Genomic DNA, 24,108 nt, shown 5'->3' on the forward strand with positions numbered 1-24,108 from the left:
CAGCAACGATGACCCAACGGAGCCAAAAATAAATTAAAAAAAAATAAAAAATAAAGCAAAAGTATTATTCAGCCTTAAAAGGAAGGAAATTCTGACCCATGCCGCAACACAGATGAACCCTGAGGCCACCATGCCCAGGGACATAAACCAGTCACCGAAAGATGAGTCCACTCAGACGAGGCCCCCGAGAGGCAGAGACAGAAGGCTGAACTGTGACCCCCAGGGGCTGGGGTGTGTGTGGGGAGCTGCCCTTCCAGGGCCCAGAGCCTCAGCTTTGCAAGACGACGGAGCGCTGTGGATGGGCGGTGATGGCAGGACTACAGCGCGTGTGCGCCAGGCCACTGACCTGGACGCCTGCAAACAGTCGGAAAGGCAAACCTTGTGTTATGCGTATTCTACCCAAGTGTGTAATACGGTTTCCAAATATTGGGGGTTTCCCATTATCTCTCTGTTACTGATCTGTAGTGTAGTTCCATTGTGGTGGGAGGACGGGCTTTGTACGACTGGAATCCTTTTAAAATCCCGGACGCCCGAGCGCACTTGCTAGCTTGCTCCGTCCTGCTGTTGTTGCCGTGTTTCCACTGCTCAGTGACCTCCTCAGCAAAGGGTCTCTTACAGGATTACAGAATCGAGTGATTTGCAGAACGATTGCAGCGGACACGATATGACGATATTTGTACGGTTCCCGGCGTGTGGAGGGAGAGGCCCTGGAGGGGTGTATGAAACGTGGGCTCCGCTCAGAATAAAAAGAGGGAGCGTCACACCGACCACTGAACACCCGCACGGGACCTCGCACCCCGTGGGCTCTCAATTACGGGACAATAGCAGGTGAACGATGGAAAGGAGGAAAAGACATTGCTGAAGAGGTCCTGCGGGGAACTAACTAGACATCAATTTCAAGGACGTCATTCTTCCGTGCGGCACGCACGTCTAACCAGCTTCTCTCAATGTGTGGCCCATGGGCCCCAAGGGCCCCCAGACCCGTTCAGGGTTCAGCAGTTCAGGGTCAAAGCTACTTTTAAAAATTAGGAGTTTGGGATTAACAGATACACACTACTATATATAAAATAGGTAAACAACAAGGACCTACTGTATAGCACAAGGGACTATAAATCACTTATAATGGAAAAGAATCTGAGAAAGAGTAGATATTTGTATAAGTGAATCACTTTGCTGTTCAGCAGAAATTAACACAACATTGTAAGTCAACTATACTTTAGTAAATTTTTAAAAATCTGAAAAAGAATATATATATGTATAACTGAATCATGCTGTACATCTGCAACTAACACAACAGTGTAAATCAACTATACTTCAATTAAAAGATAACTGATATTAAAAAAACTACTTTTCTAATAATACTAAGACGGTCCTTGCCTTTTCGCGGGGACATAATGGCACATACATATATCACCATCTTTATCCATTCACCTGTTGATGGATACCTAGGTTGTTTTCATATCTTGGCTATCGTAAATTATGCTGCTATGAACATTTAGGTGCATCTATCTTTTCAAATTAGTGGTTTTGTATTCCTTGGATAAATACTCAGATATGGAATAGTTGGATCATATGTGGTAGTTCTAGTCTTAATTTTTTGAGGCGTCTCCTCACTGTTTTCCATACTGGCTGCTCCAATTTACCTTCCGCACAACTGTGATTTTTAATATTGTCTAGTGAAATGGGTCAATATTTGGAATAACTGCATAATTCAGTGAATTAATATTTTCCAAATGACCAAATGGCCATGTTACAAAATCATGTGTGGGTAATAGATCCATCCAAAGTGCCAGAGAGACCAGTGGGTTTTAGTCTAACAGCAGGAAGGGTACATTGCAGTGCTGCTGGAGTCCACATTGCAATGAACCTGTAAGGAACATTCACGTGTCAGTTTTGGTGGAGAACCTATATAAACGCTCCTCCATTTTCCTGCTACACATCCCTGCGAGGTCAAATTTTCTTCACAGACATCAACTAAAACAATATATTACAAGAGACTGAACACAGAAGCAGCTATGAGAATCTAGCCGTCTTCTATCAAGCTAGACATTAAAGAGATCTGCAAAAATATGAAACAAGTCCCTTGTTCTCACCAATCATTTTTTGAAAATAATGATTTTTCATAAAATGTTATTTATTGTTGAGTAACATGGAATCGGTTTCTTATTGTAAGTTTAAATACATGAATAAAAATCTTTTAAAAACAATCTTTTAGTCTTAATTTCTAATATTGTATATGTTTTCATGAACCCAAAGCCAGCTGCGAAGTGGGACAGGGCAGGCTCTGGCTGGGAGAATTCAGGGTGGTAAAAAGGGACTCATTCCAATCCCTCTGGGAAGTTAAGTCTAAACTTCCCAATTCCTCATTTTTAGGTATTTCTTTATCTTATACATTTAACCTCTTAAGTATTTCATAAGGTAGGAGGGGAGGGAAAGACAGCTAAAGAAATTGGGAAGCAAAGGAGTCTTAAAAATCATTGATACCACCTCACACCCACGAGGGTATAGACCCAAAAGAACTGAAAGCAGGAACTCAAACAGATATTTGTACATCCATGTTCACAGCAGCATTACTCACACTAGCCAAGGGGTGGAAACAACCCAACTGTCCACTGAAAGGTGAATGGATGAACAAGATGTGGTCTATGCAGACTACGGAGTATTATTCAACCTTAAAAGGGAAGGAAGTCCTGTCACCTGATACAGCATGGAGGAACGTTGAGGACATTGTGCTTGGTAAAATAAACAGGGGCCTTCGAGTAATGTTTAAATCAGATCACTCTTCATAGCAAACAATAAAGAGAAGTTGGATTCTGCTTGTTAGTTCCGTTTCTCCAACCAGGAAGTGGATGCACAGCCCGGCTGGATGCTTCGGGCAGAGGTGGGCTTCATCCACCCACCACCCTGGACATCCTACGCCAGTGGCAGCGATCAGAACAAAGTGAGCTCGGCCCTGCGAAAGCTCGTGTTGTCATTACTTTTGTAACTTCAACGAGAAACAGACTTTTACATACATGACATCACAGACCATGCCTCTTGACCGTTACCCAATTTAGAAACTGGCCCCATCACAAAGGAAGCTGAAGCAGCAGCTCGTTTGGGAAAGTCGCTGGTTGCAAGCGAGCAGCTGGGTCACTGTGCCACTTGCAGCTGCGTGGCCCGAGGAGGTCTGTTCTGGTCCTGCTCAAAAAAGTCGCCACCTGGCTCTCCTTGGGAACAGCCAACTCCAGAACCTGTGGTGCATCTGACGGGTGGGCAGCCATCATGGTGTGACCCGCAACGAGACTGGGGAGAGGGGACCGCTGTGAAATAGGAGCTGCGGAACGAAGCTTCGTGCCATCGACACAGCTGCACTGGGGCAGGTGGTTGGAACAAAGCTCTTTCACTGGCAAAGCTGTCCAAAGGCTGTGCGGTCAGGGGAGAGCCAGGAATCGTTGTCCTCTACCATGGTGTTTCGTACTCTTTTTTTTTTAACTGGACGATATAGTTTAATGTAGCAAAAATCTAGGGAACGATCCGGTATTTCAGTTAAGGCTCTGGGTGCCTGAAAATGATAAGGAGAAAATTGGTTTCACCGCCTAAAACATGAGGTTGCATCAGGGAACGTGTTTATGTAAGTAAGACTTAGTTTAAAACCTTGGTTAATAAAAGGTCAGGATAAAACCAAGAGGAAGTTGGCTTTTCACTGTAGCATCTGCTGTTTGTTTGCTTGTTTTGACTGGTATTTCGTATCCTTGGCTTCATCTCAGGGGAGCATGCCTGGCCAGGAGGCAAGCCTGGGAGACAAGGGCCACCGCAGCGCCCCTGCCCCCAGAATGCCTCCTCAATAAACATTTTCCTGATGAGCAGATTTTCAGTTAGTGACAGAGAGTCACCCCAAGTAAGCCGAGTCATTTGGGTGCAGGGCTGGAGCCCACTGGCCAGGAGAGGCCTTGGTTTGGAGGTGTGGTGACCAATCATAAAACGGCCACGGGACCACGCTGACCTGTGGATGGGGAAGGGACCCACATGGCACGGACCTGGTGCGATTTGATGCTGCGACCAGAGCTCAGGCCCTAGTCCCCCTCACAATTCTGCCTGGCCAGCTGTGTTTCCAGGGTAGGATTTCCTGGTGTGAAGGTTGGATTGTATCCCCCCAAAATTCATATGGCGAGTCCTAACCCCCAGGACCTCAGAATGTGACTGTATTTGGAGATACAGGGTCTTTACCAAGTTACAGTGAGGTCACTGGGGTAGGCCCTAATCTGACTGATATCCTTAATAAAGGGGGGAAACTGGGCACACAGAGGCACACAGGGAGAACACCACGAAGGCAGAAGTCAGGGTGATACTTCTACAAGCCAAGGAATGCCAAAAATTGCCAGCAAGCTACCAGAAGCTAGGGGAGAGCCTGGGACAGATTTCTCCCTCACAGCCCTCGGAAGGAACCAACCCTGCTGACACCTTGATCTTGGACTTCTGGCCTCCAGACTGAGAGAGAATAACTCTCTGTTGTTTAAACCACTCAGTCTGTGGCACTTTGTTACGGCCGCCCTAGCAAAGTAATACACCTGGTGTAAGGACACCTGGAATAAGCAACAACGTTTGCTGGGCATCTCCAGTGGGCAACTATGCATTCTTTAGAGCTCACCCTTCTGGGTTATCTGATTCTAGCTTTTCCTTGCCTTTGAGCTCTCTTACACTTGTGGAGAACGGGTGACCATGCAAATTATTTCTGTCAATGGACTCTGTGATGGAGGGACAACCCTCACCCCATGGTCCCCAAATCCTCCCACCCAGAGCCAGATTTGCACAATTTGCAAGTTCACGCCAATATTCCTGCCTACATAGGTGTCTGTTCTTTGCATTTTCCTTTGAACTGGCTGGAATGTCTTCCCAGTTCCCTCACTCAATTAACAAGCTCAGGAAGCTGTTTGCCACCTGCTGATTGCATGTCCGCCTGAGAGTCACAATTCTTTCTTTAGTCAACATTATTTTTTAACATTGGCCATGGCTGCCATTTCCCTGTTGCGTTGTGCTGGGATCCTTGAGGAGGAACTGTCACAGCTGGGGGCAGTGTCTCCCACCCTGATCTTTTAGGGACTTAATTGTTGGAACTGTCCTCTTTAGAAACCCGGGGCTCCGGGTTGGGGGGTGGTGGTGGTGGGATGAACTGGGAGATTGGGATTGACATATATACAACTAATATGTATGAAATAGATAACTAATGAGCCTGCTGTATAAAGTGAATAAATAAATAAAATAACCAGTGGTGGCAAAAAACCCCCCCAAAACCAAAAAAACCCCAAATTGCTGATACAAGTGAAAGTAAACAAATAAAATTAATTTTTTTTAAATTTAAAAATAAAATAAATAAAAACAAAACCACGAGCCATGAAATAGAGAGAGACAGAGAGAGAGAGAAAGTAGATAGATAGAAAGATAGGAAAGCACATCTTTCTTCAGCGTTCTAGTGACTGCTCCCTCTCCCTTTCCCTTCAGCCTAGGAGTTCACAGTGGTTTGTTGTTAATTAGTCCCCTGGATACTTAAGTATCTTTTTAAAATAGTACTTTTATTAAACTGCTCTTGAAATCTTCCTGATTGATACAACTCCCAAATTTGTATCTCTACCTATAACCTCTCTCACAAACTCCAGATTTGTTTACAAAACACTCACTTGTTATTCTCAGAAGTCATTTTGAAAATACCTCAAAATCAGCATGCACAACTTTTGAATTTCCCCCAAATACCATCTCTGCCAGAGCCTTCCCCATGTTATTTAATGGCAACTTCATCTGGGAGTTGCTTTAGCCACTCATTATCTTATGATCCAACAATTCTTTATTAGATGCACACCCCTGAGAAATTCTTGCACGTGTACCCCAGGAGACATGCAAAAGAATATTAATATCATGTCTATAATTCTTGCAAAGAAAGAACAGTCTAAATCTCATTAAGAGTAGATTGGATAAAATGCTGGAGAGGGTGTGGAGAAAAGGGAACCCTCCTGCACTGTTGGTGGGAGAACACTGTTGGTGTTCTCTATGGAGAACAGTATGGAGGTTCCTTAAAAAACTAAAAATAGAACTACCATACGACCCAGCAATCCCACTACTGGGCATATACCCTGAGAAAACCATAATTCAAAAAGAGTCATGTACCAGAATGTTCACTGCAGCACTATTTACAATAGCCAGGACATGGAAGCAACCTAAGTGTCCATCGACAGATGAATGGAGAAAGAAGATGTGGCACATGTGTACAATGGAATATTACTCAGCCATAAAAAGAAACGAAATTGAGTTATTTGTAGTGAGGTGGATGGACCTAGAGACTGTCATAGAGTGAAGTCAGAGAGAGAAAAACAAATACCGTATGCTAACACATATATATGGAATCTAAAAAAAAAAAAGTGTTTCTGATGAACCTAGGGGCAGGACAGGAATAAAGATGCAGATGTAGAGAATGGACTTGAGGACACGGGGAGGGGGAAAGGTAAGCTGGGAGAAGTGAGAGAGTGGCATGGACACATATACACTACCAAATGTAAAACAGATAGCTAGTGGGAAGCAGCTGCATTGCACAGGGAGATCAGCTCGGTGCTTTGTGACCACCTAGAGGGGTGGGATAAGGAGGGTGGGAGGGAGACGCAAGAGGGAGGAGATATGGGGATATATGTATACATATAGCTGATTCACTTTATTATACAGCAGAAACTAACACAACATTGTAAAGCAATTATACGCCAATAAAGATGTCAAAAAAAAAAAAGAGTAGATTGGATAAGCAGTGGTTATACAGATGGAATAGTATACAGCCCTAAAAACGAGTGAACCTCAGTACTGTGCAGACTCATAAATGGATGTCTCAAACCAAAGATTAGGTTAAAAGAACAAGACTCAATAAAATTCAAATATTGTTTTAAAACAGTGAAAAGTAAAATATATTATTTCAGATTTCAAATCTAGATGGTAAAACTATAAGGAAGGGCAAAGGAATTACAAAACAAAAAACAGAAGTCAGGATATGTTTATTTCTGGTTAGAGAAAAAGAAAAGCATTTAAGAAAGGGGACAGTGGGTTTGAAAGGTAATGGCATTGTTCTATTTCCCAAGATTGATAAGTGTATTTATATTCCTTTTATTATTATATAAATGTACGTATATGCTATCTGCTCCCTTGCAGATAGATAATGTTTCATAATAAAAAAGTTACACAATTAAAAAAAAAACGGGGCTCAGGCGTGAAGAACCGTGGGTCCTCCAGTCTCGGCCCTGGGCACCCACTGTGTGCTGGGAGCCTTCCACACGCAGCTCATTGCCTCCTCTGCAGAATCCCCTGAGAGATGTACGACAGTCCCCACTGAAGGCAGGGAGCTGGATCTCAGGAGGTCAAGTGCCCCCATCCACATTCACATGGCAAGTTGCAAAGCCAGACTCCACCCCCAGCACTGTGGACTGCAAGCCCAGGGCTCTTCTGACTATACCACAGTGCTCTCTTTTACACAGAAAAAGAAATACCACGTGGGTGGGCCCTAAGATGGTCCTGGGGGATCCTCTCTTCCTGGTGTTTGTGTCTTCCTGTGACCCCTTCCCCTTGTGTGTGGGCAGGACCTGAGACTTGCTTCTAACCAATAGAATAGACAAGGGTGATGGGAAGATGCTTCTGGGATTACTTTACATAACACTGTAACTTCTGTCTGCCTAGCAGACTCTATTCCTTGCTGGCTTGGACAAGCAAGCTACTGTGTTCCTCTCTGGACAGGTCCATGTGGCAAGAAACTGAAGGGGCCTCCAGCCAAGAGCCAGCAAGGACCTGAGGCCCTCAGTCCATCTGCCCACAACAATGTGCACTTGGAAATGGATCCTTCCCCAGTCAAGCCTTCAATGAGACCCCAGCCCTGACGCCACTCGTGACAGGCCCTGAGGCAGAGGACCCAGTCAAGACATGCCCAGATTCCTGACCCACAGAAATTTGAGATAATGTATGTTGTTTTCAGACACTAAGTTTGGGATAATTTGTTATGAAGCAATAGATAACCAATACACCATGCCTTAGAAGTACTCGTTCATGCATTCAACAAATATTTACTTGCCAGGCACTAGTACAGGTGCTCGGCATACATCAGTGAACAAAACAGAGTAAAATTCTTGTTCTCCTGGAGCGTAGATTCTAGTGTTTATGTGTGTGTGTGTTGGGGGTGGGAGTGTTGGACGATAGACATAATAAACAAGTTACACGGTTATACAGTTACATCATATGTTGCATGTATCTACACGAGTACCACAGAGGAGGAAGCAGGGTGAGGAGGATAGGGAATGGGTTGGGAGTTTGCAATTTTAAACCTCTTTTTAAGAAAGTGATGTTGAGAAAGATTTCAGGGAGTGAGGGAGAAAGCCATGCAGATATCTTTGGGAAGAGTGCTTCAAGCACAAGGAATAAGCAGTGCAAAGGCCCTGAGGCTGAATCACGCTTGCAGAGAGCAAGGAGCCGCAAGGTGGCAGACTGGAACAGAGTGGGTGACGGGAAGGGTGGTGGGAGCTGAGGTCAGAAGTGCAGAGGGGAGACAGATCCGGGAGATCCTCAGGGGCTCTGCATGGACTTTGCTTTTGCTCTGAATGAGATGGGTAACACTCAGAGGGGTTGAGCACAGCAGTGGTGAGGTCTGACGTATTTTTAAAAGGATCATCCCCTACTCATCGCTGGTGACTTCCTGCTCACCTATGCAAACTGAAGCAGCTTACACATGAGCCACACTGGCCGCCATAACAAGCCAAGAGACTTGCCCTTATTTTTAGGTGTTTTTCTCACTCGTTCTTCTTACCAAAGCCCCAGATCCCAGCCATCCTCTGAGGATGGCCCAAGCCCTGCCTGCCCCCGTCACCTCCTCCAGCCTTCACCCCGTAATCTCCCCCACACAGTGCAGCTCCCTGCACCCCATCCGGGCTGCCACAGGCTTTGTGCACTGGCTCATAAGCTCTGCCAGGCAGGGTCCAGGGCTCACCTTTCTCCTACATTCTCCCCAACCCGCTCCAGCTTGACACAGGGCTGCACAGAGCGGGGCTCTGTCAGGCTGGCCGGCACCTTGGCAGAGTTCTTTCTGCCTTTCCCTGTGGGTCCCTCAAAGCGCTCCTCCGCCTCCCTGCCTGCCCCCACCTACTGCGCCCTCCCCTCCTGGCCTCACAGCACCTACTGTCATCTGGATAGTTCTATGAACAATTATACGAGGCTTTTCATTTCACACACCTAGACGTGGTCCTTGGGAAAATAGTAGCAAATCTTTATAAAAAAGAAATTGGAAGGAAAGTAATCAGAAGAGCTGCTTGTGCACAAACGTTCCTTTTCTGTTAGTAAACCGCCCTGGTGCCAATACTAGGGGGCAGGCTGTGGAGGGAGGCAAACGGAAGCAAAGGAAGCCTTGCCCTCCGTGACCCCACTTCTACCTCATTTTGAATTATTTTTCCTAAAGAGGGCCCCCAAACGTGTGAGCCTTAGAGCCGCAAACCTGGAGGGGATCACTGACGGCACTTGCAGCTCTTCCTCTTTTCTGGAGATGGCCCTGTAGAGAGAAGGAAAGGAAGGGTGGGCGGATCATGGGGGGCACGGGTAGAGGAGACCAGGCGCTGAGGCCAGACTGGGGTGCAGGGCCTGGGCCCCATCTGCCTGGTGACTTGTACCTGGCTATCAGGGGGCTGCACACCCCCAGGTCTTCCTGGTCCGAGACCCCTGCTGCCTCACACACTTGATGGGAACCAGGTGAAAGCTTCAGCCCTGGGCCAGCACTAGGATGAGGCCAGCGAGCCCAGGGCTGCTGCACCGCGCCTGTGACCAGGGCAGACGGTTGGGCCCGAGCTTCGTATAATGCTCTGCTGTCCCTGCCTTAAAATTCTTAATAAAAAAAAAAAAATTTCTTAATAACTTTTGAACAAGGGACTTGCATTTCCATTTTGCACTGGGCCCTGCACATATAGGTAGCCGGTCTGCATCACTGAGATTTTGGGGTCCCCTCCCTCCAACTTTCCACTGGTCAGTGGCTCACTGGCCTCCCCCGAGCCCAGGCGCTGCTACAACCTACTCTCTGGAAAACAGAGCCGTTCTGCAGGGCCACACAGACTGTCTGTGGCTTCCTGGTGTTGGTGGAACCCTGAAGACTTAGAGGAGGGATGGTCTGACGAGCTGTTCACAACTGAACCCACCCCAGGCACCTTCCAGCCACGTGTTCCCGTCCTGGGTCGGCTTCTTCCCGGAGCAGCGCGGGAGCCCTTCTCCAGACAGCGATCCCACACAGGAGGAAGGTTTCTGCAAAAATGGACAGTCGGCCAAGCCCCGTGCCTCTGCACTAGGGAAGGCCTGCCCTTCCCTTAACGTCTAGGAGCGCACGGCCACCGGCGGGGCTCGCGGGCGCAAGGCAGCACCGCCTTTTAGAGTCCACCTTGAAATACGGACCACACTTTTCGGGTCGCTCTAAGGGAGGCCACTTCACCTGCAGACGGGGCCTTGCGTGGATCAGCGGGGGACAGGTGCCTGAGGGCAGAGCGCGAGACCAGAGGCGAGCGTGTTGCGGTGGCTGGAGCCCGGACCAGGGCTAAGGCCGCCCGGGGTCAGGCGGGTCTCTGGCCACAGCCGCCGCGCTCGGGACGCACGTGCGCATCCGCGGGGAAGAAAGCGGGGGGCTGCCGCGGGCCTGTACACAAAGAGGGCGCCGCGCAGAGTAGGGGGCTGGGCGCCAAACGCCCGCGCGGCCCGGCCTCCGAGGGCAGCCCGGAGATGGCCGGGCCCCGCGGCGCCCAGGCGCGCGAAGAGGACCCGAAGCTCCTCCCGCGGATGGTACAGCCAGCCCTCCCCGCCGGATCCTCGTGGATGGTCTCGCCCAGCCGAGCCCCACCACACACCTCCCCCGGCCGCTGAGGAGTGAGCGGAGGGGGCGTGGCGCGAGCAGGCCACGCCCCATCTGCGTAGTAGTGAGGCGGGGCTCGCGGCCAGCGGGGTGGGCCTCTCCTCGCGCCGCGGCGCGGCGGTCGTGGGCGGGGCCCGACTGGGGAGCGAGGCGGGGGTGGGGTCGGCCGCCGCCAGCCCCCGGCTCACCCTCCGCCCCCGGCGCGCAGGCCCCGCCCCCGGCCGCCGCGGCGCCGGGACGGGGCGGGGCCCGGGCCCGGAAGGCCCCGCCCCCTCTGTGAATATTGATGCGGCGCGCGTCGGCGTCGCCCTCCTCCCATTGAGCGAGGCTGTGTCGCGTGGCCCAGCGTCGGCGTGACGGTTGGACGCGGGCGCGGCACTGCGGGTCCCGATTGCTGCAGCCGCTTGTCAGTGTGATGAAGATTGGCACCCAGGTAAGCTGTCACTCAACCGCTCTGCCGCTGCCGCCGCTCCGCCGCCCCGTCACTATCAATCACGCCGGCCTGCAGGCGCCGCGGCCGCCGCCCCGCCGCCGCCGCCCGGGTCTCCGCGGGTTGCCGCCGCCCGGGAGGGCCGCGCCAGACCCGCCGCCCGGGGCAGGGGGCGGGGAGGGGGCGCGGGTGGGGGAGGGGAGCCGCGGCCGCGGGGAGGGGCGCTGTCCGCCGGGCCGGCGCGGGGGCGCGCCCCGCTTGTTTTTCGGTGTGGGCTTAGGGACGCGGAAATTTCTGGAAGGCTCCGCCGCCGCCGCCGCCGCCGCGCGGGGCCAGTGGTGAGGCGCGCGCTCCTAACCGTCCCTCTCGGAGCGCGGCGCGCACCCCTGCGCGGGCGGGGCAGGGGGCGCGGGGGCGCGCGGCGGGGGCGGGGCCCAGGCTGAGGAGGCGCGCGGGGGCGGGGCCGGCAGCGGGCGCGCGCGGGGGCGGGGCCGGCGTCGCGGGGGTGGCGGCGGCGGCGGCGGCGGTGCTCCGGAGGTCCCCGAGGCCCTCCGGAGGTCCCCGAGGCCCTCCGGTGGCCGCCGCCGAGTCCGAGGCTGGGAGGGAGACGGGTGCCCGGTGTCTGGAATGAGTGACAAATGCGTCGCGAGTAATAAACGGCCGATGTGAAGTAGAGGCCTGGGCGTGTCGGGCACGGTCCGGCCGCTCGCTGGAATTCCACATTCCTTTAGAAAGAGATCGTGAGTCACTTCAGAAAAGGCAGGGAGCGTTAGTCTGCTTTATATCATCGTCGGGGCTGTTGAAACGCTGTTTTGTTAGCGGTTCCGAGCCTCGGCCAGCCAGGTTCTCCTTCGTGAAGTTTGACTCCTAGAATGCGTCTCAGTGCGTGCTGCTGGGGTCGGAGCCCCGGGCGGGGGCGGGGCGGACGGGGGGGGCGGGTAAGGGCAGAAGGCAGATCCTTGCGGGGGGGGGGGGGATACCTATACATGCGCGAATATGCATTTGGTAAATTTGATCGCACACGTGCAACCATCCAGGATAGATTTGCCATTCGTAAGGGGGTTGAAATTAATTTTGATTCCAAGACTTAGTTTTTAATAGAAACTACTGGTGTTTCCTTAGGAAGGGAGTGCTTTCTACTTTATGGTAAATGAAACCCTCAGCTTTCGTTGGGTATACTTGTATGATTTTTCCTGACATACTGAAAAGGGATTTATGTATTTATGTAATACATAATTTTATATAATGTATTCTGAATATTGTATGGAAGAATCGAAGTGAAATGTAAAAATTTTGCCAGTACAGTTATTGGTGATAATCTCAAATCTAGTTGTACATGCATTTGGAAGATGGCTCACTGACTCAAATCTGCCTTGCATCATTTTTTTTCTTAATTTACCGAGCGTGGAGAATGGTATGTAGATCGTTTAGTTACAGTATTTGGTTGAATCAGCAGTGCAGGGTTGTGTGATGTTGACTGACACAGGGCTTTCGGAAGGCAGCAGTGGAAGGACCCTTCCTGCTTCAGAGATTTACAAGTGGGAATTGAAATATGGTAGGTGAAGTATGACTCGGAAGATTAACGTTCTATGCTGAGGATTTAAGTGTCAGCACTAATGGAACTGGGTGTAAACAGCTGTCCTCTAGTGTACTACATTTACATTTCTGTATCAGTGTGTTGTAACTTTAGGAAAGTATCACTTAGGATTAGTGAAAGGTAACATTCTGGTTGTAACTTTCGCTCTTGTTTCAAACTAACTGAAACTGTTTGGAAGAAAACCTTGAAACTTCTGTACTGATGCAAATCATGCGCCCCAGGGGACATTTCCCTGCGCTCTGCTGGCCTCCAGACTCCTCCTCTCCTTCTCCTACAAACGGTTTAGAAAAAATAAGAGAGGATCAAGAAGAGAACCTATTACACTGAAATACAGTTATCAAAATATTGAACCAAACTGGTGATAAATTTCTTTACATGCTTTTTATTAGCTCACTTAGTAACAGATTGAACACTGTCTCTAATAATTTCTTTTTGAGTATATGATGCTAATGCTTTGTGAAAATACCTGTGGTTTCTGTTGGCAAAGAAGTCACAGGTGCTCTTCAGGATTTCATGTCTACCGGTGGAATTGAATGAGTGTTAAATTGCAGCCAGATGTTATTGCAAATAAAGATGTGATTTTTTTTCTCATTCAGGTTCACAGAGACCAAGTTAAGAACCTCTGCACTGGAAGGCTGTTTACTCTCAGCCCATCCCTTAGGAGGAATATGTGTGTGCCTCCTTTTTCCTTCCTCAAATGCTTATACTGATGGCAAGGGTGATGAGGAAGTACAAACAGTGCAGCCGAGGGAACCCAAAGCTTCACAGTATGGGGTCATAGTGGGGTGAGGCCACGTGGGGTTACTGCCTGACACCGGTTGTGATGACTCACAACTGTGATGGGTTACTGTTCTGTCTTGTACAATCTGTTTAGGAAGACGTGGAAAGAGAAATATAGTGTAGAAAAGGTTCAGTTTGGAAATTGTTAGAATAAACATTCAAGGGCTGGGAGGCATGGTTTTTGGTTGGAAAGGCCTGGCTGCAGAGGCCATCAAATGAGGCCCCTCCGGCCGTGTTGTCTGCCCTCCAGCGAGTGGATAGGGTGCCTAGCTGCTGGGTGCCCTCGGCCGGCAGCCGTGCCTGGTGTCGGTGTGTCAGCCCCACTGGTCTAGTCACTGTTTCTGGGAGTTTCACTCACAGAGGGCCTGGTACTGACCCAGCAGACCTGCTGTCTGACAAGGTGGTTTCAGGCTCCTGATGCAGAAGCACTGTGGCCCTGAGGATGTGTCTGGGGGACCTGGGGAGGGGACAGAGCAGCTGCTTCATTCCATGTAGGATTCCTTGGGGAAAGGGTCCTACAGCTTTGTCAGAATCTTGAAAAAGTACTGATCAGTCAGGTTGCAGGATTGAGGGCCGGGAGTTAGTGAACCTTTCAGATGCCCTTTGCCTTGGGTCTTCCCTTCAGTGTTGGCGTGTGCTCGTCCTGACGGGTCCAGCAGCAGGCCTTGTCATCCCTCCCCTCAGGGTGAGCTGCTAAGTATGCGGTGATGCGCTCCTGTCTGGGGGATTATTTCTGTTCAGGGCGACCCTGCCACCCAAATGGTGTGTGTCCTTTGGTGTAACCTCTGGCCTAGCAGAGCCTTGTTGGGGACAGGCTGCAGGGCACGTGGTGGGAAATGCCTTTATTGTTTGCGTCTGTCTTTGATGGATGCCTGGCTGTTGTAGTCAGGCCCCAGGACGGCAGGGAGCGGGCTGACTTCAAGTCCAGGGGTTTAGGGTCACACAGGAATAAGGAAAAAAGGAATCTAGCGGGGTCCAGGGACCAAGGTAGTGCTGGGCCTCGGGACTGATGGAACTGCGGCTTGGGCCCTGGCGGGATCCGGCTGCCACCCTGGTCTTGACCTTCCCCGTTTACTTCCACTGAAGTGGAAGTGCTCTTAACCGTTGACTGCTTCTGCACACTGTCTGCTGCATGTTCTCCGTTTCCCAGCTCTGCCCACCTCATCCTCTTCCTGTTTGCCAGCGCACATCCTGGAGACAGGGTGACAGCTCTCTCACCTTCCACCGTGTCCCCCAGGTGCTGACCTGGGCGCTAGGGGCTCCTGGTCCCTGAGCTCTCCCCAGGGAGCGGTGGGCTCCTTTCAGCAGGGTCTGCAGTGGTGGGTGGGGTCACTCGGAAGGGACTGTGGATGGTAGGAATTGTGATCGCAGCTTCCTGAACAGTCTGATCGGACTTGCAGAGATAACGCCTTCACGAGAGTTTGGTAAGCCCTCACTATATGTCACACGTTGTCTGAGACATTTTACCAAAGTTTGTATTTTTTTTGCATTAAAAAAAATCAAGAATTTAACTTTGTGATAGTCTAAGTTCAGTCATGTGTTTGTGTACAGTTTTTTTAAAAACACATACGTGGGCTTCCCTGGGGGCACAGTGGTTAAGAATCCGCCTGCCAATGCAGGGGACACGGGTTCGAGCCCTGGTCCGGGAAGATCCCACATGCCGCAGAGCAACTAAGCCCGTGCGCCACAACTACTGAGCCTGCGCTCTGGAGCCCGCAAGCCACAACTACTGAGCCTACGTGCCACAACTAGTAAAAGCCCGCGCACCTAGAGCCCGTGCTCCGCAACAAGAGAAGCCACTACAATGAGAAATGAGAAGCCCGCGCACCACAACGAAGAGTAGCCCCTGCTCGCTGCAACTGGAGAAAGCCCGCGCGCAGCAACGAAGACCCAACGCAGCCAAAAATAAATAAATAAATAGTTTTTAAAAACAGAACCCTATAAAACAAATATTTATTTCAGCACAATTTATTGCAGCCTACGTGAAACACCCCTGTGATCCTCTACGGCAGGCATTCAAAGCTGGGGCCCCGCTGACATTTGGGGCTGGGTACTTCGTGTCCTGTGCATTGTGGGATTTTAGCAGACACCAGAGGGACCCCCACCCCCAGTTGTGACGACCAAAAATGTCTTCGGATATCGCCAAGTGTTCCCTGGGGGACAGAAATCCCCCCTGGTCGAGAAGTACTGACCTAGAACAGCATTTCCCAAAATGCCTTGTGTGGAACCCGAGTTTAATGGGATAGGCATAAATTTTTACAGATTGATCGGTTCAGCTCCTTTGAGTTGTGTTTTTAGTCAGTGTTATTACGTATGTTTTCATGTATTTACATAATCGACACATTTCTCATTTTAAATATTTGCCTACAATCTCTATTTTCTGGCCGTGCCCGATGTTGTGAAGCCTTTCAAGCATTTAGGTCTTGTTGTTTCCCGGGTTTATTTGATCATCCTCTGGGCTGCCAAGCTGAGCGCCAGCCCGATCAGGATAGGGATGGTGCTGCCAGGCCTGCGTCCATGGTGCTCTGTCCCTGAGCTCAGACAGCGCCCTAGGGAGAAAGATTGTCCCATGAGAGAGCCCTGGCCTTGAAGGGTTGGGGTTCCTGTTTTTCCTACAACGTATTCATTGACCGTTAATAGCAAGTATATCGTGAAAGTGTTAAATATCAGTTTTTAATGATGCCAGTGATATGGTCCTAAAAGCAAAGATGTGGTGTGAATTTAAATTCTAGCAGCTGTGAAAGGCCGTTCAGCTCAGAATTTACTGAAATAGATTCTGAAACCATTAAACACCTTTGTTGTTAGAATTTTGCTGTGTCTCTTGTGGACATAGGTGGTTGGCTTGGAAATATTTTGGGGAGATAGATTTTAACAGGATTTAACATCTGATTTTATTTGAATATTAAACTTCAAGTGGTACCTCCCAAAACCTTGCTTGAAAAATAAAGTGATCTCTTGATAAACGTTTTCCTCAGAATGAGTTCTTGACTGAACACCTCCCTGGGATGGGACATGGAGCCAGGATAGAAGGCAGGGGACATTTGGCTGGTGTTCTCGAGTGGCAGTCACCTCAACCCTTCCACACACAGAATGAAAATTGATTGCACTGTAGTGACATACAGCTGGTGTCCTGCAAGGTGTCTTGGAAAGGATCTGTTTTTTTAAATTTATTTAATTTATTTATTTAATTTTGGCTGTGTTGTGTCTTCGTTTCTGTGCGAGGGCTTTCTCTAGTTGCGGCGAGTGGGGGCCACTCTTCATCGCGGTGCGCGGGCCTCTCACTATCGTGGCCTCTCTTGTTGCGGAGCACAGGCTCCAGACACGCAGGCTCAGTAATTGTGGCTCACGGGCTTAGCTGCTCCGCGGCATGTGGGATCCTCCCAGACCAGGGCTGGAACCTGTGTCCCCTGCATTCACAGGCAGATTCTCAACCACTGTGCCACCAGGGAAGCCCGGGATCTGTTTTTTTTTTGAATATAGAATTTTGAGAGTCTTGGCTTCCTTGACAGCTTTCTTAGCTTTATTAATACACAGGTTTGGTTTAGAAAAGGATCATCAATTAAATGTTTTGGGAAAGATAAGTAACTGCCCCCCAAAATCTAGAGATATAGTTTGTATTGTCTCTCAGCCCTTTTCTGGCTTCGTAACCGGCTCTCACAGCCACTAAGACTGAAATTACCCCAGAATTTCCTGCGTTTCTCGGTTAGTGGAATTGGTGGAACTCTTAGAGCAGCTTCTGAGAGCAGCTGGGGAGGTGCCCTGCTGGGAAACTGGAGCCTAGCTGGGTGGGCCTGGCAGCCTGGGAGGGAGGGGGCTGCTTGGACGCACCAGCATGTGTGTAGATCAAATGAAAAGTGCAAGAGACTTGACATCACCAAAACTGAGTTAGAGAGTGCACTGTAGCTGGGGTTATATTTGTCAAGTATAACATGTCTCTTGGGACAGCTAAACTTTAGGCCTGGGATTGGCAAACTACAGGCCTATGGGCCATGTCCCACTGTGGCCTGTTTTTGTACAGCACTAGAGCCATACATAGTACATTTTAGAGGAAAAAGAAGATGGGGACTTCCCTGGTGGCGCAGTGGTTAAGAATCCGCCTGCCAATGCAGGGGACACGGGTTCAAGCCCTGGTCCGGGAAGATCCCACATGCCGTGGAGCAACTAAGCCCATGCGCCACAACTACTGAGCCCGCGCGCCTAGAGCCTGTGCTCCGCAATGAGAAGCCCGTGCACCGCAACGAAGAGTAGCTCCTGCTCGCAGCAACTAGAGAAGGCCCGCACGCAGCAATGAAGACCCAACGCAGCCAAAAATAAATAAATTAATAAATTAAAAAATAAATAAATAAAAAGGGATATGACTACAGATACGAAAATTTTACAAGTAAGAACATCCATGTACAATTTGATGGCAGTAAATTTGAAAAGCTGTGGATGGTTTATGAAGAAGATATAAATGATCAGAATTGACCTTGGAGGGACTTCCATGGTGACGCAGTGGCTAAGACTCCGAGCTCCCAATGCAGGGGGCCCAGGTTCAATCCCTGGTTAGGGGAATGGATCCCACATGCATGCCGCTACTGAGAGTTTGCATGCCGCAGCTAAGGAGCCTGCCTGCCACAACTAAGACCCGGTGCAACTAAATAAATAAATAAAATAGAATTGAACTTGGAGGAAGGAAACTTGTACAGACCAGCAACTTCAGATGAAATGGAGAAGGTAGTCAAGATTTATCTTTTTTTATTTTTTATTTTTTTTTTAGTAATTCTGTTTTAAAATTATTTATTTATTTATTTACGGCTGTGTTGGCTCTTCGTTGCGCACAGGCTTTCTCTAGTTGCGGCAAGTGGGGGCTACTCTTTGTTGCGGTGCATGGGCTTCTCATTGCGATGGCTTCTCTTGTTGCGGAGCACGGGCTCTAGAGGTGTGGGCTTCAGTAGTTGTGACATGCAGACTCAGTAGTTGTGGCTCGTGGACTCTAGAGCGCAGGCTCAGTAGTTGTGGTGCATGGGCTTAGTTGCTCCATGGCATATGGGATCTTCCCGGACCAGGACTCGAACCCGTGTCCCTTGCGTTGGCAGGCGGATTCTTAACCACTGTGCCACCAGGGAAGTCCCAAGATTTATCATTTTAGAAAGGCACTGGCGTGAGTTAGATCAGACTTTCACGGAACAGATACTTACTGTGTTAAATGTAACAACCATTCACTAACAAAATTACTGTGCACCTGCTGTGTACCAGACATTGCGATGGTGGTGGGGAGTATAATGGTGAACAAAAACAGACACGGCTCCTTCCTGCCAGGAAGTAGTAAAGGCACAAGTTAATCCAAGACCCATCTGAATAATGTAAGATTACAGCTGTAGGAAGGACTGTAAAAGGGAGGCATGTTTTGCTCTGAGACGTGGGTCAGAGGTCAGGGGCAGCTCTTCTAAGATGGGGATGACTGATGTGAATGGTCCAGGGGAGCAGGAGTGGGCGAGGGGAGGAGGATTAGGGTGACCAGTCCAGAGGGGGGTGGGAACTGTGCTCGGAGGCTTTGTGGGTTGGGGGAAGCCCAGGGCTCTGAAGAACCTGGAAGGGCCTGGTATGCTTGCGGTGCGTGTGGGGAGTGGGGTGATGGGGGCAGGGGAGGGAGGGGCACAGTAAGGACCCAGTCATGCTGCGTTAAAAGTTATGATCTGTATCTTGTAGGCAGTAGGAATCCTCTGAAGGGTTTTAAGTGGGTGTGTCTTGATCAGATTTGGGTTTCCAGAAGATCCCTTTGAAGACTTGGAAACACCCATGTCCACAGAGGGGCTGGAAAATAACTGCATTGAGTCTGCTGCACCTGTAGCACTCACTCTGCAGCTCTAAACAGGAGTGAAGGTGACGACAACCTGCTGTGAAGCATCTTTAGGATATGGTAAGTGCGAAAAGGAAGGCTCAGAGCTGAGAAGAGCACGCACTTTGATCTGAGAGAGGTGTCTAAATATTTGCTTATGATAAAAAAGCTTAAACCCCAGGCTAGTTAAAATGGGGTTCCTTATTGGAGAGGGAGGGGACAGGGTTATAGATTAGGTTTCTAAACGTGTCTTCTATAGTGAAAGTAAATCAAAAGGAGCGGGGAGGACTTCCTAAAAATTAAAGCAAAATGAGTCAAAAGAACCTAGGGCTCCCTTGCCTCCTTGCTTCCAAGATGGCCAAGAAAAGAAGGAAAAATGGTCATGCCAAAAGGGGCCGAGGCCACGTGCAGCCTTTGGCTGCACCAGCTGTGCCCAGTGCATGCCCAAGAATAAGCCCATTAAGAAGTTCATCATTTGGAACATAGTAGAGGCCGAAGCCATCAGGGACTTTTCCGAAGCAAGTGTTTTCGACACCTGTGTGCTTCCCAAGCTATATGTGAAAGTACGTTACTGTGTGAGCACAGCATGGTAGTCGAGAATGGTTCTCGGGAAGCCGGAAGGATGGAACACTCCCACCCTGACTTAGACCTGCGGGTGCTGCCCCACGGCCTCCACCAAAGCCCAAGTAAGGAGCTAAGTCCTTAAAGACTGAAGAAATACTATTCTCTGAAAACACAATAACATGGAAAGTATACTTTAAAAAAAAAAAAGAAAAGAGGACTTCCCTGGTAGTCCAGTGGTTAAGAATCTGCCGGCCAAGGCAGGGGACACGGGTTCGATCTCTGGTCTGGGAAGATCCCACATGTCCCGGAGCAACTAAGCCCGTGCACCACAACTACTGAGACTTGTGCACCTAGACCCCGTGCTCTGCAGCAAGGGAAACCACCACAATGAGAAGCACGCGAGCCACAACGAACGAAGAGTAGCCCCCGCTCGCAGCAACAAAGACCCAGCACAGCCAAAAAAAAAAAAAAACCAAGAACCTAACTAGGAATTGAATTGGTGGCTTAAGTACACGGAGAATTATTATTTCCAGTGACTTCAAAACAAATTGGATTGTACATCTATCCTAGTGGGATAAATCCTAAAGACAAAGGAACTACAAAGAAATCTTAAACAATTTTTAGTACTTGTATTGTTAGTAGTAATATTCATGTTATTTTTGAAACTATATATATATATATATATATATATATATATACACGCACACACACATACACACATATATAAAATGATAAATGTCATTATGTTACTGTCATTTGGAAATTATTTTCAGGGTAAGAAAAGAGATATACAAATATTAATTTGAAGTAAAGTAAATACCCTGTAATCCCAGATTTGAATTGGAGGTATCAGTGTTAATTTGTTTTTAAAAAATTTTTATGAGAAAACATTTCTTACCCCTGTCCATTGGAAAGGCTAGAAACAGTGACCAACCAGTAGCAACGAGCACACAGCGCCTAGATTGTGGTTTCTACGTATCATTTCCCACTGGAATCAAAGCCCCTTGGATCAGTGGCAAAGTCTGGGTTTGGCACAGAAAATAAACAATATGAGCCTGGAGTATCTCGCTTTACCTGAAAGCAAGAAAGCTATCAAGAATTACTAGAGTGTGTTAAAAGCTGTAGGAGGGGGCTTCCCTGCTGGCGCAGTGGTTGAGAATCTGCCTGCCAATGCAGGGGATACGGGTTCGAGCCCTGGTCTGGGAAGATCCCACATGCCGCGGAGCAGCTGGGCCCGTGAGCCACAACTACTGAGCCTGCGCATCTGGAGCCTGTGCTCCGCAACAGGAGAGGCTGCACCGCGATGAAGAGTGGCCCCCACTCGCCGCGACTAGAGAAAGCCCTCGCACAGAAACGAAGACCCAACACAGCCAAAAATAAATAAATATATTAAAAAAAAAAAAAAGATTCCCATTAACCTTTGAAAGCTTCCTTGCTTTAAAAAAAAAAAAAAAAAAAAAAAAGCTGTAGGAGGTAACTGAAGGGGCTTACATTGGAAAAAGATGGGATAATTTGGAACATCAGAAAATATATACATATATAAAAAAGCTGTACTTATTTTTTACATGTTTAAACCCGTGAATCACAGCCTCACTGGTCACTATTCAGGAACGCTAGGGAACCAGCACGTTACTCTGAAAATTGATACCAGAGGGAAAGCAGCAAGCCTTAAGAAATCCCATCACTGGGGCTGCAGTGTGGAGAATGGACTTGGGGGTCGGGTAGGGTTGGGAAGAGTGGCCATGGGAGAGAGGTCCGGAGGCATTACTGGGAGCTCAGGGAATGGAGGTGTGACGGTTGGTGATTGTTTCTGTAAGCTTAGTTGTTGAATCAACACCAGATGGCTCTTCTCCAAAGTGAAATTCTGGAAAATAAACTTTACGGTTGTATTGGGGTCTTCATCGCCCAGCATTTCAACTCTCACATGCTCACGGGTAGTATCGTTACCATGTGCTGGCAACATACGGTGGCTGCATCATGTATTTCTCATACATGTTGATCGGGCAGGAAGGAGGAGTTCCTTTCCTTTTCAGTAATTGTTAACGATATTTTGGAGATGTCTGACTTGCAAACCTTGGCTGTTACTGGGAGATGCCAGTCGTGCACTTAGCACCAGGCCATCATTTTCTTTAGACTCGTTAATGTTTGCAAAGCAGAGTTACCCATGTGTGCAGCGTTGAATGTTACATGACTGAAGGTCATTTGTGGTGTGTACCTACCTGATGGTTCACCTTCTTCATCCATTCTCTTAGTGTTTCCCGTTTTGAATGACACTATAATTCATAGATTGAATTGATGTAATTAACATTTGTAGGCATCAAAGTTGTCAGATTGTCAAACATTCGCCTGATTTCCTTGTGAGTTCTGCAGTTATCTTAGAAACGGTTGCCATAAAACAGACAGACTGCTGGTTATTTCTCCAGCAAAATTGGGTTTATTCGGGACCAACGAAGAATTGCAATCTGGGGTCTGCAACCACGGGGAGCCCGTGCAAGTCCCTGCGTGGCCAGGAGAGGAGAGCTCTTTTAAAGAGCTCTCGACTCTGGAGTCGAGAGTCTGCTAGAGGAATGGGGTCCATCCGGCGGCTTTTCACTGCTGGGCTGGGCTGGGACAGTGTCTCCTTGGCTGAGGCCTTGCCAGGCGGGAAGAAGACTCTGTCCACTTTCTGTCGGGCGGCCCTACCGTCGGGGCGTGGGAGTGCCCCTGCTGGCCTCCCAGCTCTGTTTAATTAAGGTTTCTGTTTATTAATTTTTACAAACAGTTCTATTGTGTTCTCTGAAATAGCACATAGAGGGAATGGCGGGGCCTGGGAGCCAGACAGATCGACTTCTCAGAGGCGCTCAACCTCTTGGTACCTGTCTCCTCGTCAGCAGTAGGAGGACGGGGCTCCAGAGGTTGCCGAGTGTCCGGTCCCTACCGGCGAGGGCACGGAAGGAGGACCACCTCATTCTGCTCACGGGCCTGTACGCCAGGGATCTGGAAAGGGTGCGGTGGAAACGGCCCGTCTCTGCCCCGCAAGGTGGGGTCCTCAGCCAGGAGGACGGCGGGCCGGGGATGGCTTGGTGGCTGAGGGCTGGAGTCTTTTGGAGGGGTTTTCTCAAATCTGGAAGTTGGTGCTGCCTGTTCGCTGGGACGTGAGCTGGGCTGTTGACCAGAGCACCTCTGAGTGGACTCCCGCTGTGGCCTGGGCTTCCTCACAGTGAGCGCAGGGGGCGCTCTGTTTAGTCAGACTTCTTACTTCTCAGGGCTCCAGAAGTGAGTGTCCCAGTGAACACAGCCCTGGAGTCACACAGCGTTGCTCCGATGCGCTCTCCTGGTCCGCAGCAAGTCACTGAGTGTAGGCCACGTTGGAGAGGAGGGGACAAAGACCCCCATCCCGGGAGGAGTGTCAGAGTTTGGGGATATGCTCTAAAAGTGCCTCACTTGGGTCTGGACGTATATAGACCCCGGGAAGATATCTCCTCCCTCGTTTTCCTTCCTGCCCTCACTAAGCCCCGCCGTGACGCTGGCGGTGCAGAATGAAGATGGAGCCTCCTGGACCGGTTCTCTGTGCGTCTCTGCGTTAGCGTGGCCCGCGTAAGCAGGACCGTGGTGCGGAGCTCGGCTCCTGCAGGAGCTTCTGCTTTGCCCGCCCAGGTCGCCGGGAGTCCGCATGGCCGTGGCTAAGCGGGAGCGCGTGGTTGACCACATGCAGCGTGTGGGGAGCAGCACCAAAGCCCCGGGTTCACCAGCACTTTGCAGCAACTGATTGAGTTCAGAGAGGTGTTTGTAAAAGCATCAGAATTCCAAAGCTTTTTGCATCTGTGGTGCTTTTCCTTCCAGCCCTGACCAGTCCAGTGTCTCATTTCTGCTGTTCCATTGGCCTGTTTACCTGTTCTTGTGCCGTTACCCACTTCTTAGTTGTTCCTTGTGGCCTTGTAGGATATTTTGAAATCTTTTGAGTTTTTCAAAAACAGCAGGAATCTTGATTGGGATTGCATCTGCGCGTGCTGAGAAAAACCAGTAGACTCTCCATAAGCTGTTAGAAATGTTGGCGGGTA

General features: G+C 49.4%; 1 protein-coding gene, 1 long non-coding RNA gene and 1 pseudogene across 8 annotated transcripts in view; 2 read left to right on the forward strand and 1 right to left on the reverse strand.

Annotated features, from left to right (window-relative positions):
- Positions 1–1,273: 1,273 nt before the first annotated feature.
- LOC137766598 (uncharacterized) lies at positions 1,274–10,832 on the reverse strand. Of its 2 annotated transcripts, XR_011074357.1 has the most exons (4): positions 10,463–10,832; positions 10,176–10,278; positions 9,485–9,538; positions 1,274–3,544 (listed from the first exon to the last, which is right to left on the reverse strand). It is a non-coding gene; the product is annotated as an uncharacterized lncRNA (long non-coding RNA). The 2 variants fall into 2 exon arrangements; XR_011074356.1 differs by having other exon boundaries at positions 10,176–10,832.
- Positions 10,833–11,203: 371 nt separating this feature from the next.
- PKNOX1 (PBX/knotted 1 homeobox 1) overlaps positions 11,204–24,108 on the forward strand; it is a 48,213-nt gene continuing 35,308 nt past the window's right edge. For 2 of the 6 annotated variants that reach the window (XM_068547142.1, XM_068547148.1), the window contains exons 1-2: positions 12,308–15,107; positions 19,375–19,585. The gene's annotated coding sequence lies outside the window, so the exon portion shown is untranslated. Of the gene's footprint in view, positions 11,310–11,859; positions 12,189–12,307; positions 15,108–19,374; positions 19,586–24,108 lie in introns of those variants that run through there. The other 4 variants (XM_068547147.1, XM_068547140.1, XM_068547146.1 and 1 more) reach the window with 4 other exon arrangements.
- LOC137765998 (small ribosomal subunit protein eS26 pseudogene) lies at positions 19,597–23,816 on the forward strand (annotated as a pseudogene).

This window comes from Eschrichtius robustus, chromosome 6 (genome assembly GCF_028021215.1).
Source record: "Eschrichtius robustus isolate mEscRob2 chromosome 6, mEscRob2.pri, whole genome shotgun sequence".
NCBI lineage: Eukaryota > Metazoa > Chordata > Mammalia > Artiodactyla > Eschrichtiidae > Eschrichtius > Eschrichtius robustus.